The sequence below is a fragment of the Panulirus ornatus genome, chromosome 38 (genome assembly GCF_036320965.1).
Source record: "Panulirus ornatus isolate Po-2019 chromosome 38, ASM3632096v1, whole genome shotgun sequence".
Lineage (NCBI taxonomy): Eukaryota > Metazoa > Arthropoda > Malacostraca > Decapoda > Palinuridae > Panulirus > Panulirus ornatus.
In genome coordinates this window covers 28,617,748-28,632,331 of record NC_092261.1, presented here as the reverse complement: position 1 = coordinate 28,632,331, position 14,584 = coordinate 28,617,748, and positions in this window count along the sequence as shown.

The following is a 14,584-nucleotide window of genomic DNA, read 5'->3' as shown; positions in this document are numbered from 1 at the left end:
ACAATAATGTAATTCTATTAACTAATTCCTGAATTTCGATCATGACTGATAAACTGAAAAGATATTAGGAATATTTCTTTTCATTCGCGTTACTAATTATAGCAGGGAATTAGTATGTGATTATACAGATTAAGTTCGATGTTTGGAAAACGTGAAGAGAGAGAAGCAATCTTTCTCTCTCTTTCTTTTTCTTCAACACCATCATCATGACCTTCAACATCATCAACATCATCATCATCATCATCATGACCTTCAACATCATCATCATGACCTTCATCATCATCATCATTATCATCATCATCATCATCATCACCATCATTGTCATCATCATCATTGTCTTTCTCCTCCTTCTCCTCTTCATCTTCCTCTTTTTATCTTCTTCTTCCTTTTTTTATCTTCTTCTTCCTCTTGTTATCTTCTGATCTTCTTCAATTTTTTTTTTTCTTCTTCTTCTTCTTCTTCTTCTTCTTCTTCTTCTTCTTCTTCTTCTTCTTCTTCTTCTTCTTCTTCTTCTTCTTCTTCTTCTTCTTCCTATCTTCTTCTTCTTCTTCTTCTTCTTCTTCTTCTTCTTCTTCTTCTTCTTCTTCTTCTTCTTCCGTCATGCTGGGTCATCCCTGAGCACTGGCAGGGGTGAGGGTGGGGGGATGAGCAGGAAAGCAGCCGATGGATTTCCGATACTGGCTTATGTGTGGAGGTGTCTTTCATCACAGTGGCAGGAGCGCCTCCCTGCCCCCGGCCTCGAGTGTGTCACTCTGGCTCTGTGTGTGTGTGTGTGTGTGTGTGTGTGTGTGTGTGTGTGTGTGTGGGTGTGTGTGTGTGCTATTGGGAGAAGGTCCTACATCCAAGTTTTAAAGTTACGCGCTGCTGTGTGGCGGGTCATGATAATCTCGTCTATAATTCTTCAGTTCAAGAAACATTTGGCACAGTTGACCACCGAGAAATCACTTTTGAGGGCATCTGAACCCCTCCTCTATTGCTGACTCATTGTGAAAGTCGTGTAAAAGTAAAATACTTTATAGACTTGCAAATTTCAATCATCTTCGCAATCAAACCTGACATGAAAATCTGGGGTGATATCATCATGGAGAGTTATGGAAGTTGTGACTAAAAGCTTCAGTAAAACATTCAAAGCAGCAGAAGGAACTTGTGTGACAGTGCGCAACAGTCGGTCATTTTCCAAACCGAAATCAAATTGTTGGGAAAAGTTCATAAAAGCTTTTTTCTCCTATAAGAAAGACGCACAAAAGAAACTTAAAAAGGACAATAACCAATACGAGAGAATCATTTTTGTAAATGTACATAGAGAGGCGAACAGACTTAAGAAATATAAAAGTAAACATTACAGTACTATGCAGCATATATTGCATGATTCGCACAATAAACCCTAAAGAGTCTAATATTATGTTAGAAACATGAGAGGCGTTATTCAGTCACCTGCTCCAACAATAACAATGACTGATGACTTGGGTCAGGCCTGTGAATCCATCCAAAAAGAGTCTTGACTGATTTTTTTCTTATCTGTTTTCGTTGATGAAGACACAGCTCGTGTCCGGGATCCAGTCCTATTGCTGGGAGAGGGTGAACAGTTTACAACATATTATCATACACACTGGGGGTATGCTAGCATACTAGGTATACCAAGTCACTTGCTATGGAGAAGAGAAATGCAGTTTGCAACACCTATGTTCATGAGAGATGGTAAGGCACCGATCTGAGGTTACCTTTCATTAAGCTTAACGTTCGTCGATGGTAGACTCATGTAAACCGTTATTTTAGATATGGCTGTAAACCATTTCATGTATCACTTAATATCACGACCCTCAGCGTGGTTTACAACGAGACCTTTCGTGTATGTCCATTCTGTTCGATTTCTTTTATCATATGGTCAACATGTTTGATGAAAGTTGAGTGGATGATATCATCTATTTAGATCTTCAAAATGCATTTGATAAAAACCCGCATCACAGATTACTGTCGAAAGTTGTTATATGGTTTTGATGGCGTGGTATTTAGGTCGTTAGCAATTGGTCGACTGGCAGCAAGCAAATGTTATATAAATCAATGACCAAACCTTAGAATGGTTGGGGATGACAAGTGGGGTGCCACAGGGGTCTGGTTTGGGACCGATTTTCTTTCTCACTTTCATTATCGACCCTGATAATGGAATGTGTTTTCAAACATCACAATTTCCAGAAGATAGTGAATAGAGAAATACATCTCAACAGAAATTGAACGTCCACAGCTTCAAACTGACATAGACTAACTGATGAAGGGGCCTTACAAGTTCAAATACATTTCAACATCTGCACGTAAGGGAGTAAAATATAAAAGTCTAGCTTCACTATGAATTCTACTGAGTTACAAAAAGTAATGTACATGAGTTAAAAGGCTTATGTGTCATGATGACCTAAGCCACATGATCAGTGCAAAGAAGCTGGAGAAAAGAGGTGAACAAAATTCTTGGCTTGCAACCGAATCTATGAAGTTAACCGTTTCTTTTTCCAGTTCAGTGATGTGTCCCCATCCTGAACACTGTGGACTGCTTTGGTCATCCTACTTGAACAAAAGATACATGAAACAGAAAGAGAACAGCAGCAGCCAGCAGCTTAGATGATTCCCAGACTGAAGAAGCAATCCTTTGAGAGCTTTCTCGCGGAATTGAATTTATTTAGTTGAGAAAAATGTTGATGTAATTATTTGAAATCGTCATACGTTTGATGATCACAGTTTGATAAGGTACATAAAAACATTGAATGTGGCGAAGACCTTTTTACTCAACAGTTACTGTAGGTGAAGACGATACCTCACATTATAATTAGCAATAGACTTCATAAATACTTTGCTTCAGGTCCGAGATTGACATTACATGTGACACCTTACTTCCATGTAAGGTTTATGAACATTGCTCTCTAAACCACGAAGCTTTACTCATACTGCATGAATGTCTGAGTTTCTCATCTCTCACTGTACCATAAACAACCTTAAAGAGGTCGAGTGGTCTAGCACTGCTTGAATGACTTTGTATTCTCGTCATTCTTTTGGTAACTCTTTCTAGCAGTGCCATGCGCCTCCCACGGTCAGGATGCTAGACTCTCGCTCCTCACTGCAGCTTCGGCCTGATGCACGTCTCGTGTGTGTGTGTGTGTGTGTGTGTGTGTGCGTGTATGTGTGTGTGTGTCGTCCTGAACATCTCCCAGCCCAGGAACGTACGTACATCTTCCAGCCCAGGGACGTACGTACATCTCCCAGCTAAGGGATATACGTACATCTCCCAGCCCAGGGACATACATACATCTCCCAGCACAGGGACGCACGTACATCTCCCAGCACAGGGACGTGCGTACATCTCCCAGCACAGGGACGCACGTACATCTCCCAGCCCAGGGACGCACGTACATCTCCCAGCACAGGGACGTACGTACATCTCCCAGCCCAGGGACGTGCGTACATCTCCCAGCACAGGGACGTGCGTACATCTCCCAGCCCAGGGACGTACGTACATCTCCCAGCACAGGGACGTACGTACATCTCCCAGCACAGGGACGTACGTACATCTCCCAGCACAGGGACGTGCGTACATCTCCCAGCCCAGGGACGCACGTACATCTCCCAGCACAGGGACGTACGTACATCTCCCAGCCCAGGGAGGTACGTACATCTCCCAGCACAGGGAGGTGCGTACATCTCCCAGCACAGGGACGTGCGTACATCTCCCAGCCCAGGGACGTACATACATCTCCCAGCCCAGGGACGTACATACATCTCCCAGCCCAGGGACGTACGTACATCTCCCAGCCTAGGGAGGTACGTACATCTCCCAGCCCAGGGACGCACGTACATCTCCCAGCACAGGGACATACGTACATCTCCCAGCACAGGAACGTACGTACATCTCCCAGCACAGGGACGTGCGTACATCTCCCAGCCCAGGGACGCACGTACATCTCCCAGCCCAGGGAGGTACGTACATCTCCCAGCACAGGGACGTACATACATCTCCCAGCACAGGGACGTACATACATCTCCCAGCCCAGGGACGTACGTACATCTCCCAGCCCAGGGAGGTACGTACATCCCCCAGCACAGGGACGTACGTACATCTCCCAGCACAGGGACGTACGTACATCCCCCAGCACAGGGACGTACGTACATCTCCCAGCACAGGGACGTACGTACATCTCCCAGCCCAGGGACGCACGTACATCTCCCAGCACAGGGACATACGTACATCTCCCAGCACAGGAACGTACGTACATCTCCCAGCCCAGGGAGGTACGTACATCTCCCAGCACAGGGACGTACGTACATCTCCCAGCACAGGGAGGTACGTACATCTCCCAGCCCAGGGAGGTACGTACATCTCCCAGCACAGGGACGTACGTACATGTCTGAGGTCATTTTCAGAGTGTGATTCTTGTAATCTGTCTTTCCCTGTGTAGAAGCCATCATCTCCTGCGACTGAAACCATTCCATTCCCATAAATGTTTTCTATGGTTGAATTTCATGCTTCTTTTGTCCGACACATTGCTGTATGTTGCCTACATCCCTGTGTGTCTTTGCAGTAGCCTGCAGTTCCTCTTGCATCACGTTCCTTGCATCATCTCAGCATCATCAGCAAACATATTCAGGTGATTATTATCATTAGTGTGTTACGGGGAGAGTCATAGACTCTCGTAATGCACTGTCTCTTATGACATTGTAAATATGCATCATGTCTTTACTCACTGGTCGTACCGTCACCCACAAGGCTCGTACCGTCGTCCTCACTGGCCGTACCGTCATCAAGGATCGTACCGTCGTCTTCACTGGCCGTACCGTCACCCACAAGGCTCGTACCGTCGTCCTCACTGGCCGTACCGTCATCAAGGATCGTACCGTCGTCCTCACTGGCCGTACCGTCACCCGACAAGGCTCGTACCGTCGTCCTCACTGGTCGTACCGTCATCAAGGATCGTACCGTCGTCCTCACTGGCTGTACCGTCATCCACAAGGCTCGTACCGTCGTCCTCACTGGCTGTACCGTCATCCACAAGGCTCGTACCGTCGTCCTCACTGGCTGTACCGTCATCCACAAGGCTCGTACCGTCGTCCTCACTGGCCGTACCGTCATCAAGGATCGTACCGTCGTCCTCACTGGCCGTACCGTCATCAAGGATCGTACCGTCGTCCTCACTGGCCGTACCGTCATCAAGTATCGTACCGTCGTCTGCAGGAGGCCTCACGCCGTACATATGGGTCGTGCTTCCTCCAGAAGGCGTTGAGCAATGCACAGTGGCTGACGTGCGGGAGCCACGTGAAATATGCCATCACGCTTTGGTCGCCAGAGAACGTTGGTCGCCAGAGAACGTTGGTGGCCAGAGAACGTTGGTCGTCAGAGAACGTTGGTCGCCAGAGAACGTTGGTGGCCAGAGAACGTTGGTCGCCAGAGAACGTTGGTGGCCAGAGAACGTTGGTCGTCAGAGAACGTTGATGGCCAGAGAACGTTGGTCGCCAGAGAACGTTGGTGGCCAGAGAACGTTGGTGACCAGAGAATGTTGGTGGCCAGAGAACGTTGGTCGCCAGAGAACGGTGGCTTTGAACTCACTCACTCGGTAACCAAATACATTTGCCTCTAATTGACGTGAATAAATATTTCCCTGCATCCCTTTAGCAGCGTCCGTGTTTTTTACCTTTGATGTCACTAAATGGGTTAATGATTTTGTTGACTTTGCTGTTGAGTATAATTAAAGGCGAGCCAACTGAACCACTATTTTTTTTTTTTTTTTTGTCTCTCTCTCACTATATTTAGCGAGGGAGAGATGAGTGTAGCACCAGCACGTAGCACAGGGCACACACAATATCAAAGCACAAGGCCCATACAGTATGAAAGCTCTGAGAAAACACCTGTTAATGACCTCTGTATACAGTGAACAGACCATAGCATTGCTTAGGCAATATCTTCACTACGCCATCAAACTATATCATCACTACACACTCGTACCCACACTCTGCTGGGAGTATATAGATATGGCACCTACAACAGGTATCCAACTCCAGCAGATAACCTGCATACAGTAACACCTACGCTACACATTTGTACACAATGCAACGATCAGGTGTTTCTTCAGTTGTTGCAATCACACCTACACACAGTCAAATATCAACACTTCGCTGTGCAGTATATGTAATGAATTATATTTTATACACTTGAGACATATTTCCAAGCGATTGTGCGTGAATGTGTTATCCATTCATGGCCGTACAACAGCATGTAAGAGCCCTAAATGTCAGATGTACTTTGTTCTCAATCTGGGTAAAGTTTGAAGTGACAATACATTGGTTTTGGCGTACTTGACGGCCGAGCCGTGGCAGATAGAGGCACAAAATTATGGATGCAAGTACTTCAGAATTTGTGGAGAGGTTTGAGCTTCCGCCTCAAGACGGCCGGCCACATGAAGCCACTTTTAATGAGCCTTATAGATTACGTTTAGCTCATTATGCCTGATCAAGATAGGAGGAGACCTGACTGCATCACAATATGATTAAGGCACCTCAGGATTAAAGGCATGATACATGGGTACATGAGTCTGGCCTTAAAGACTAACAGTGGCCACCTTTCAAATTCATGTAAAATCTTTTCCTACAATGGCCCTTGGGGGAATTACTGTCTCGTATGTAGTGATGCTTCTGTCTCCTCCAAGCGCATAACAGAGGCTATTCTAGCGGGAAGAGAAGCATTTATCCCCTCCTCCTCCAGTACGACCTCTTCCTCCAGTCCATGGTTCACCCGTTCCTGTTCTGAGGACATTCAGACAAGGGATCAGGCATACCGGGCTTGGAAAAACTCTCCTTCCTCTGCCTCCCATTCAGCTTTTATCATGCCCGTAATCACTACAAGCACGTTATCCGTGAGGCGAGGCGTTCCTTTATTCAAAACAAGTGCGACAACCTCTCCGCGTTATCCACTGGTAGGTCTTTCTGGTTTTTAGCTATGGGTATCTGTAACAACTATCACTCTACCTTTCCTTTACTCTTCCATTCTGACGACACTATAGCTGTTTCTCCCGTACATGAAGCAATTCTCTCTGGTTTTCGTTTCTCCTCTAACTCCACCTAGGATGACTCTAACATTCCCTCACACAATGATGCTCCTTTTACTAATCCTATTCCCCTACTCGTAATCTGTTTTCGGACTGTCCAAAAAGCGCTCCTCTTTCTTTTTGAACACAAGTAAGGCTTATAACCCTGATGGCATCCATTCCCGTGTACTGAAAAAGTGTGCCTCTGAACTTGCACCTGTGCTTGTTCGTCTGTTCCATTCATGTTTAAAAACCAGAACTTTCCCTTCTTCTTGGAGCATGTGTTGGTACATTCTATCCCCAGGAAGGGTGATCGTTCTGACCCCTCTAACTATCGTCCTATTGCTTTGACATCGACCATTTCCATAGTCTTTGAATCCCTCCTCAGCTCCCATATCATCAGGTACATCAAATTTCACAGTCTTCGTCTGATCACCAGTATGGCTTCCATAAGGCAAGATTCACTGGTGATATTGTTTTCTATTTTATTAATGTCTGGTCATCATTCTTGGAAGGTTTTGGGGAATCCTGCGTAGTTGCCCTCGACATAGCCAAAGCTTTTGACATTATGTGGCAGCAGGGTCTCATCTCTAAGCTCCTTTATTTGGCTTTCCTCTCTCGCTTTGCTCCTTCATATCTAGCTTCCTCTCTAGCTGATCTCTCTCTGTGGCTGTTGATGGGTCTACCTTAACACCCCATCCCCCCTTCTCCATCAACAGCGGTGTCCCTCAAGGTTCCGTCCTGTCCCCTACACTTTTTCTCCTTTTTTCAACGACTTCTTTCCTCCACAAATAATCTATTGCGCTCATACGCTGATGACTCAACACTGCATTCCTCCACATTTTCAGTTCTGCAGCTTCTTCTCTCTCCCGATCTGCATCTCGTCTTGACACAATTTCCTCAGTAAATTCATACGTGGACAGGATATCTCAGTGTGGAAGAGGAAATCTGGTTTCGTATAAAGCCTCCAAAATCCAGTTTCTGCCCATCTCGCTATTGAAAATTCCTCACTACTTTCCTCTCTTCTTTGGCGGTTCTGTAATTCCACCTCTTGACTCAATTAATGAGCATACTTGGTGTTACTGTATCATCCACTCTTTCTTGGAAACACTATATCACGCAAATAGCTAAGTCTGCCTCCAAGAAAGAAGGAGTCCTGTTTAGATGTCGAAATCTCTTTTCTTCCGAACAGTTGCTATGTTTATACAAGGGATTGATTCGTCCTTGTATGAGGTACAGCTCTCACATCTGGAGTGGTCCTAGTTCTATATCCTTCCTTGGCAGAGTTGGGTTGTAAGCGATCCGACTTATCAATTCTCCCAAGCTAACTTTGACCCGCTTGCCTTACCCTGCAATGTTGATTCACTTTCCATCATCTGGAGGCATTGCTCTAGTCTTTGCTCCTGAGAGCTGGCTGCTTGTGTGCCCCCTGCACTAGCTAGACCACGCAATACTCGGCAAGCTACTGCATCATATGATTACTATGTGGCCGTTGGTAACTCAAGGGTGGGCTGCTTTGATACCTGTTTCTTTCCCTTCACCTCGAAGCTTTGGAATTCTCTATCTTCGCATGACGTGGCACATTTCAAAAGATAGGTTTTTCACTTCCTCCAAATTCGTAGATACTTTTCTTTTTGATAGAATGACAGCATTTTCAGACAAAAGCAGACTATAAGTTTATTCGTGAAACTGGAAGAAAATTGCCAGTGAAAGGAATAACAAATGAAGGGCAGGAAAATGTTATCATTTGCGTCTTCGAAGATGGGGGCGGTGTGACGTACTTGATACCTCCAGGTTGTCATATTCCTCAAACTAATGGAAGAAAATGAGATATGAGTTGCCAGCTACCTGAAGTCTATAGACTGTCATTACTGTGGGTGATAATGATTCCTCTCAGTCTGTACGATAATTGTAATTCGTCAAAGGTTGGTGTGGGCAGAAACAGCTGATGTATGCTAAGGATGACCCTAGGAGAAGTGAGGGCACAGGATAATGGTCTTCCCTGGGATACGTGAGGGACCAACCCAGACAGCCTCTACCTGATCATTCAGGAGGGTGTAAGGCTTACTCGGGACAGAGCGAATTAGAGCGATGTGGTATACAGGGGGCAACGTGCTCTCAATGGGCTGGATCAGGGTGTGTGAAGCAGTCATGGGGACCACCGAAAAGTCTGTGAAGCTTGGCTGAAGCTACTGGGGTCGCGATTTCAGTCCATATTACAGGACAGCTCGAGAACGGATGTTAGCAAATGGGAACGTTCTTCGTCCTTTCCTAGCGCTACCTCGCTTACGAAGGAAGCAGCGAATAAATGACTGAAAAAAATGATTGAGATCCTAACGATAGACAAACCTGGGTTAAGGAAAACATATCTTAGGAAATTCATATACACTTACAAGAGCGAACAAGACACACAAACACACACACACACACACACACACACACACACACACACACGCAGTATTTACTCTTACAAGCTGCAAGGGCAGACAGACCCTTCGTGTCAAGGTCGCTTATATTTATCAGACCGGCGAGCAACGTGCACACATATACACCAGCCTACACTCACACCCTGAACTTATACCAGCAATCAATGTACATCGCTAACAAGTTAATTAATCTATACAGAAATATAGAAAATAGAAAACAAATTTTCAACCTGCACTTAGGTTAGATAAATATGTTAATTCGTTAGGAATACATCAGTGGTACACTTGACAACAATTAGGGGGTTTACTGGTAGCGTTATTGCCACACGGTACATTATAATCAGAGAACAAAATGATAGCACTCACGGGTCGACCAGGGTCGAGCACATAGGTTCGAATCCTAGTTTACCATTGACGTCTTAGCTGCGTTTCTTCCTTGTATATCAATTGATTGTTCTATGTCTTCTATCTTATTCTTCTTGTATGTCCCCTGATTATGTGATCATTACACGAAAGTGCACTTGGGAACTTACCGTGTTTCGTTTTCCTGTGTTTTAAATATATATATATATATATATATATATATGGAAGCGGGGGGAGTGGGGGAGGAGTGGGATGTATTTAGGGAATCAGTGATGGATTGCGCAAAAGATGCTTGTGGCATGAGAAGAGTGGGAGGTGGGTTGATTAGAAAGGGTAGTGAGTGGTGGGATGAAGAAGTAAGAGTATTAGTGAAAGAGAAGAGAGAGGCATTTGGACGATTTTTGCAGGGAAAAAATGCAATTGAGTGGGAGATGTATAAAAGAAAGAGACAGGAGGTCAAGAGAAAGGTGCAAGAGGTGAAAAAAAGGGCAAATGAGAGTTGGGGTGAGAGAGTATCATTAAATTTTAGGGAGAATAAAAAGGTGTTCTGGAAGGAGGTAAATAAAGTGCGTAAGACAAGGGAGCAAATGGGAACTTCAGTGAAGGGCGCAAATGGGGTGGTGATAACAAGTAGTGGTGATGTGAGAAGGAGATGGAGTGAGTATTTTGAAGGTTTGTTGAATGTGTTTGATGATAGAGTGGCAGATATAGGGTGTTTTGGTCGAGGTGGTGTGCAAAGTGAGAGGGTTGGGGAAAATGATTTGGTAAACAGAGAAGAGGTAGTGAAAGCTTTGCGGAAGATGAAAGCCGGCAAGGCAGCAGGTTTGGATGGTATTGCAGTGGAATTTATTAAAAAAGGGGGTGACTGTATTGTTGACTGGTTGGTAAGGTTATTTAATGTATGTATGACGCATGGTGAGGTGCCTGAGGATTGGCGGAATGCGTGCATAGTGCCATTGTACAAAGGCAAAGGGGATAAGAGTGAATGCTCAAATTACAGAGGTATAAGTTTGTTGAGTATTCCTGGTAAATTATATGGGAGGGTATTGATTGAGAGGGTGAAGGCATGTACAGAGCATCAGATTGGGGAAGAGCAGTGTGGTTTCAGAAGTGGTAGAGGATGTGTGGATCAGGTGTTTGCTTTGAAGAATGTATGTGAGAAATACTTAGAAAAGCAAATGGATTTGTATGTAGCATTTATGGATCTGGAGAAGGCATATGATAGAGTTGATAGAGATGCTCTGTGGAAGGTATTAAGAATATATGGTGTGGGAGGAAAGTTGTTAGAAGCAGTGAAAAGTTTTTATCGAGGATGTAAGGCATGTGTACGTGTAGGAAGAGAGGAAAGTGATTGGTTCTCAGTGAATGTAGGTTTGCGGCAGGGGTGTGTGATGTCTCCATGGTTGTTTAATTTGTTTATGGATGGGGTTGTTAGGGAGGTGAATGCAAGAGTTTTGGAAAGAGGGGCAAGTATGAAGTCTGTTGGGGATGAGAGAGCTTGGGAAGTGAGTCAGTTGTGTACGTATTTGATGATCAGGTTGTGCTATTCCAATAATGGAGAAAATGAGAATGAGTGAGCTACTGAGTTTGCTGTAAGTGTGTGGAAAGAACCCAGTTGAGATAATGTAATAAGTGGCAAAAGTGTTATTAAGGATACCTAGGAGGTGAGGGCAAGGTTGCTTTGGGAGTGAGTGGAAACCAGGAAGCTAAATCAGGAGGAGTGAAGTGTTAGATTCGGGAAGTGGATTAGAGCGATTGGATACATGGGGCAAGCGGCTTAAGGTGGATCAGGGTGGGGCAGTAGGGGCACCGAAAATTCTGGGCTTGAAGATATGGGTCGCGAATTCAGTCATATCTCAGGAAGCAAAAAGGATGTTAGAGAATGGGTCAACGATTTGTCCTGTTCCTAGCGCTATCGTTAGAGAGGAAGCAGCGAATAGATGACTGAAAAAAAATGAGAGATTAAGAGACAAATGGGTTAAGGAATGTCTTGATTCATAGTAACTAAGGGAAAGAGAGCATAAAAACAAACAACAAGCGTTTTACTAAGTGAAGGCAGACAGAGGTGGTGCTTTAAGTGTTTGCGGCGCACGTGCACACAATAACAGCTACATCAAGACTTATACCAAGAATATATATATATATATATATATATATATATATATATATATATATATATATATATATATATATATATATATATATATATATATATATATATATATATATATATAGCATATACATACTTTGGCATTAGCTGTTGCTGGCAGATATCTTCGCTTCCATCTGCATGTGACGTCTAAAAATAACCTTGGCATTTGCCAAAGGTCGGGGAGGAGCAGCTGTGGGCGAGACGGTCTGCCTGGTGAAATATTCATGTGCTGGACCGACGTTGAGAGCACAGCTCCCTCACTGGATCAACCTGGAACTGAGCCACAAGGTACGTACCCTCTGCCTCTGCTCCAGCGAGCGAGACTGGCTATTCTCCGATGTCTCATCTGCCATGTTCTCCTGGTAAATGTGTCGTGGGATCAAGAGTTGATTCATCCCACACCGTCATGAGTTTATGATCCTCATTTATCATTTTTTTAAACACGTTTGTGAGAGAAAACAAATGATTGTTTCTCTGTATGATCCTCATTATGATCCTTCGCATCTCATAAGCCTTTGGTTTATTATATCTGAGTGCAACGGTGCGATCCTTCGACACGACGGTACGATCCTTGAGTACGACGGTACGATCCTTGAACACGACGGTACGATCCTTGAGCACGACGGTACGATCCTTGAGCACGACGATACGATCCTTGAACACGACGGTACGATCCTTGAACACGACGGTACGATCCTTGAGCACGACGGCACGATCCTTGAGCACGACGGTACGATCCTTGAGCACGACGGTACGTTTCTTACGCCTGACGGTACGACCCTTGAGCACGACGGTACGATCCTTGAGCACGACGGTACGATCCTTGAGCACGACGGTACGATCCTTGAACATGCGGTACGATCCTTAGGTTAGGTTAGGTTAGGTTAGGTTAGGTTAGGTTAGGTTAGGTTAGGCTGAGTTAGGTTAGGTTAGGTTAGGTTAGGTTAGGTTAGGTTAGGTTAGGTTAGGTTAGGCTGAGTTAGGTTAGGTTAGGTTAGGTTAGGTTAGGTTAGGTTAGGTTAGGTTAGGTTAGGTTAGGTTAGGTTAGGCTGAGTTAGGTTAGGTTAGGTTAGGTTAGGTTAGGTTAGGTTAGGTTAGGTTAGGCTGGGTTAGGTTAGGTTAGGTTAGGTTAGGTTAGGATAGGTTAGGTTAGGCTAGGTTAGGTTAGGTTAGGCTGGGTTAGGTTAGGTTAGGATAGGTTAGGTTAGGTTAGGTTAGGTTAGGTTAGGTTAGGTTAGGTTAGGTTAGGTTAGGTCCCCATCACCTGGGAAACATGAGAAACTGAATCATGATGATAGGACACATGATGCTATAGGTCAACAAGATGTGACACACCCGTCCCAGGTGACCAATGAGGGAGGGGAGAAGACCGACGAGGGTAGTTAGAGGTCACTTCACAGGGTAGTTAGAGGTCACGTCACAGATAGAGGCAGGGAACAAGACAGGTAGCGAACAGGGCAGGATGGGTCATACTGAGGGAACAGGTCAAGAGCAGTTAGTGGAGCTTCCCATTCCGATTTCTACACACACACACACACACACACACACACACACACACACACACACATCATTAATAATAACCTTATTGATTACTGATTTTCGAAGCGGTCACAAACCACAAGGCAAAATCATTTGAATGTAAACAATCGTAGGACTATTACCATATGTTGATGATATCATCACTAGGAAATCCACCATCACTGTAGGCCTGAGAAACCCAGTCACACCTGAGGGTAAACAACACCTCCTCCTCCGCCGGAGAACCCAGACCTGAGGGTAAACAACACCTCCTCCCCCGGAGAACCCAGACCTGAGGGTAAACAACACCTCCTCCTACCCCGGAGAACCCAGACCTGAGGGTAAACAACACATCCTCCTCCGGAGAACCCAGACCTGAGGGTAAACAACACATCCTCCTCCCCCGGAGAACCCAGACCTGAGGGTAAACAACACATCCTCCTCCGGAGAACCCAGACCTGAGGGTAAACAACACCTCCTCCCCGGAGAACCCAGACCTGAGGGTAAACTGTTTACAGAAGACAGTGAGCAGCAAACAGCAGGTGGTGGAGGAGGAAGTTCTTTAGTCTACGTTGAGAACAGCTGAGGTGGGGTTACAGTAAGCCAGGTAGACGCCCGGATGTACGACTCTCTGTACACTGATACTGACGACACAACATACACGTATCTGTATTTTGGTGTATATAAAGAAATAGAAGGCAACACAGTGTTATACAACGATATAATCTATCTAAACTATAAGGAAACATTCGTTATGAATATCTCTAACCATCCCAGTGTACAGTGTCATACGTTAACAGGTGATCGAAAGCGAAATAGACTATACCTTTCCCTGACTACCAAATTAATCAGCTAACGAGAGACAAAACTACCCTTGACCTTATCCTCGTCAGCTACAGACACTTGAACAACTCCGACCAGGTAAATGAGGCTCTCTTAATTAGCGACCATGATGACCTTAGACTCCAGGTAAACCAACGTTACCAAACTCTTGTTCCCAGGTGACAAGACAGCAAGATCTCAGGAGATAACGCACGAACGTAACAAGCTCATCTGGAAAAGCTTTT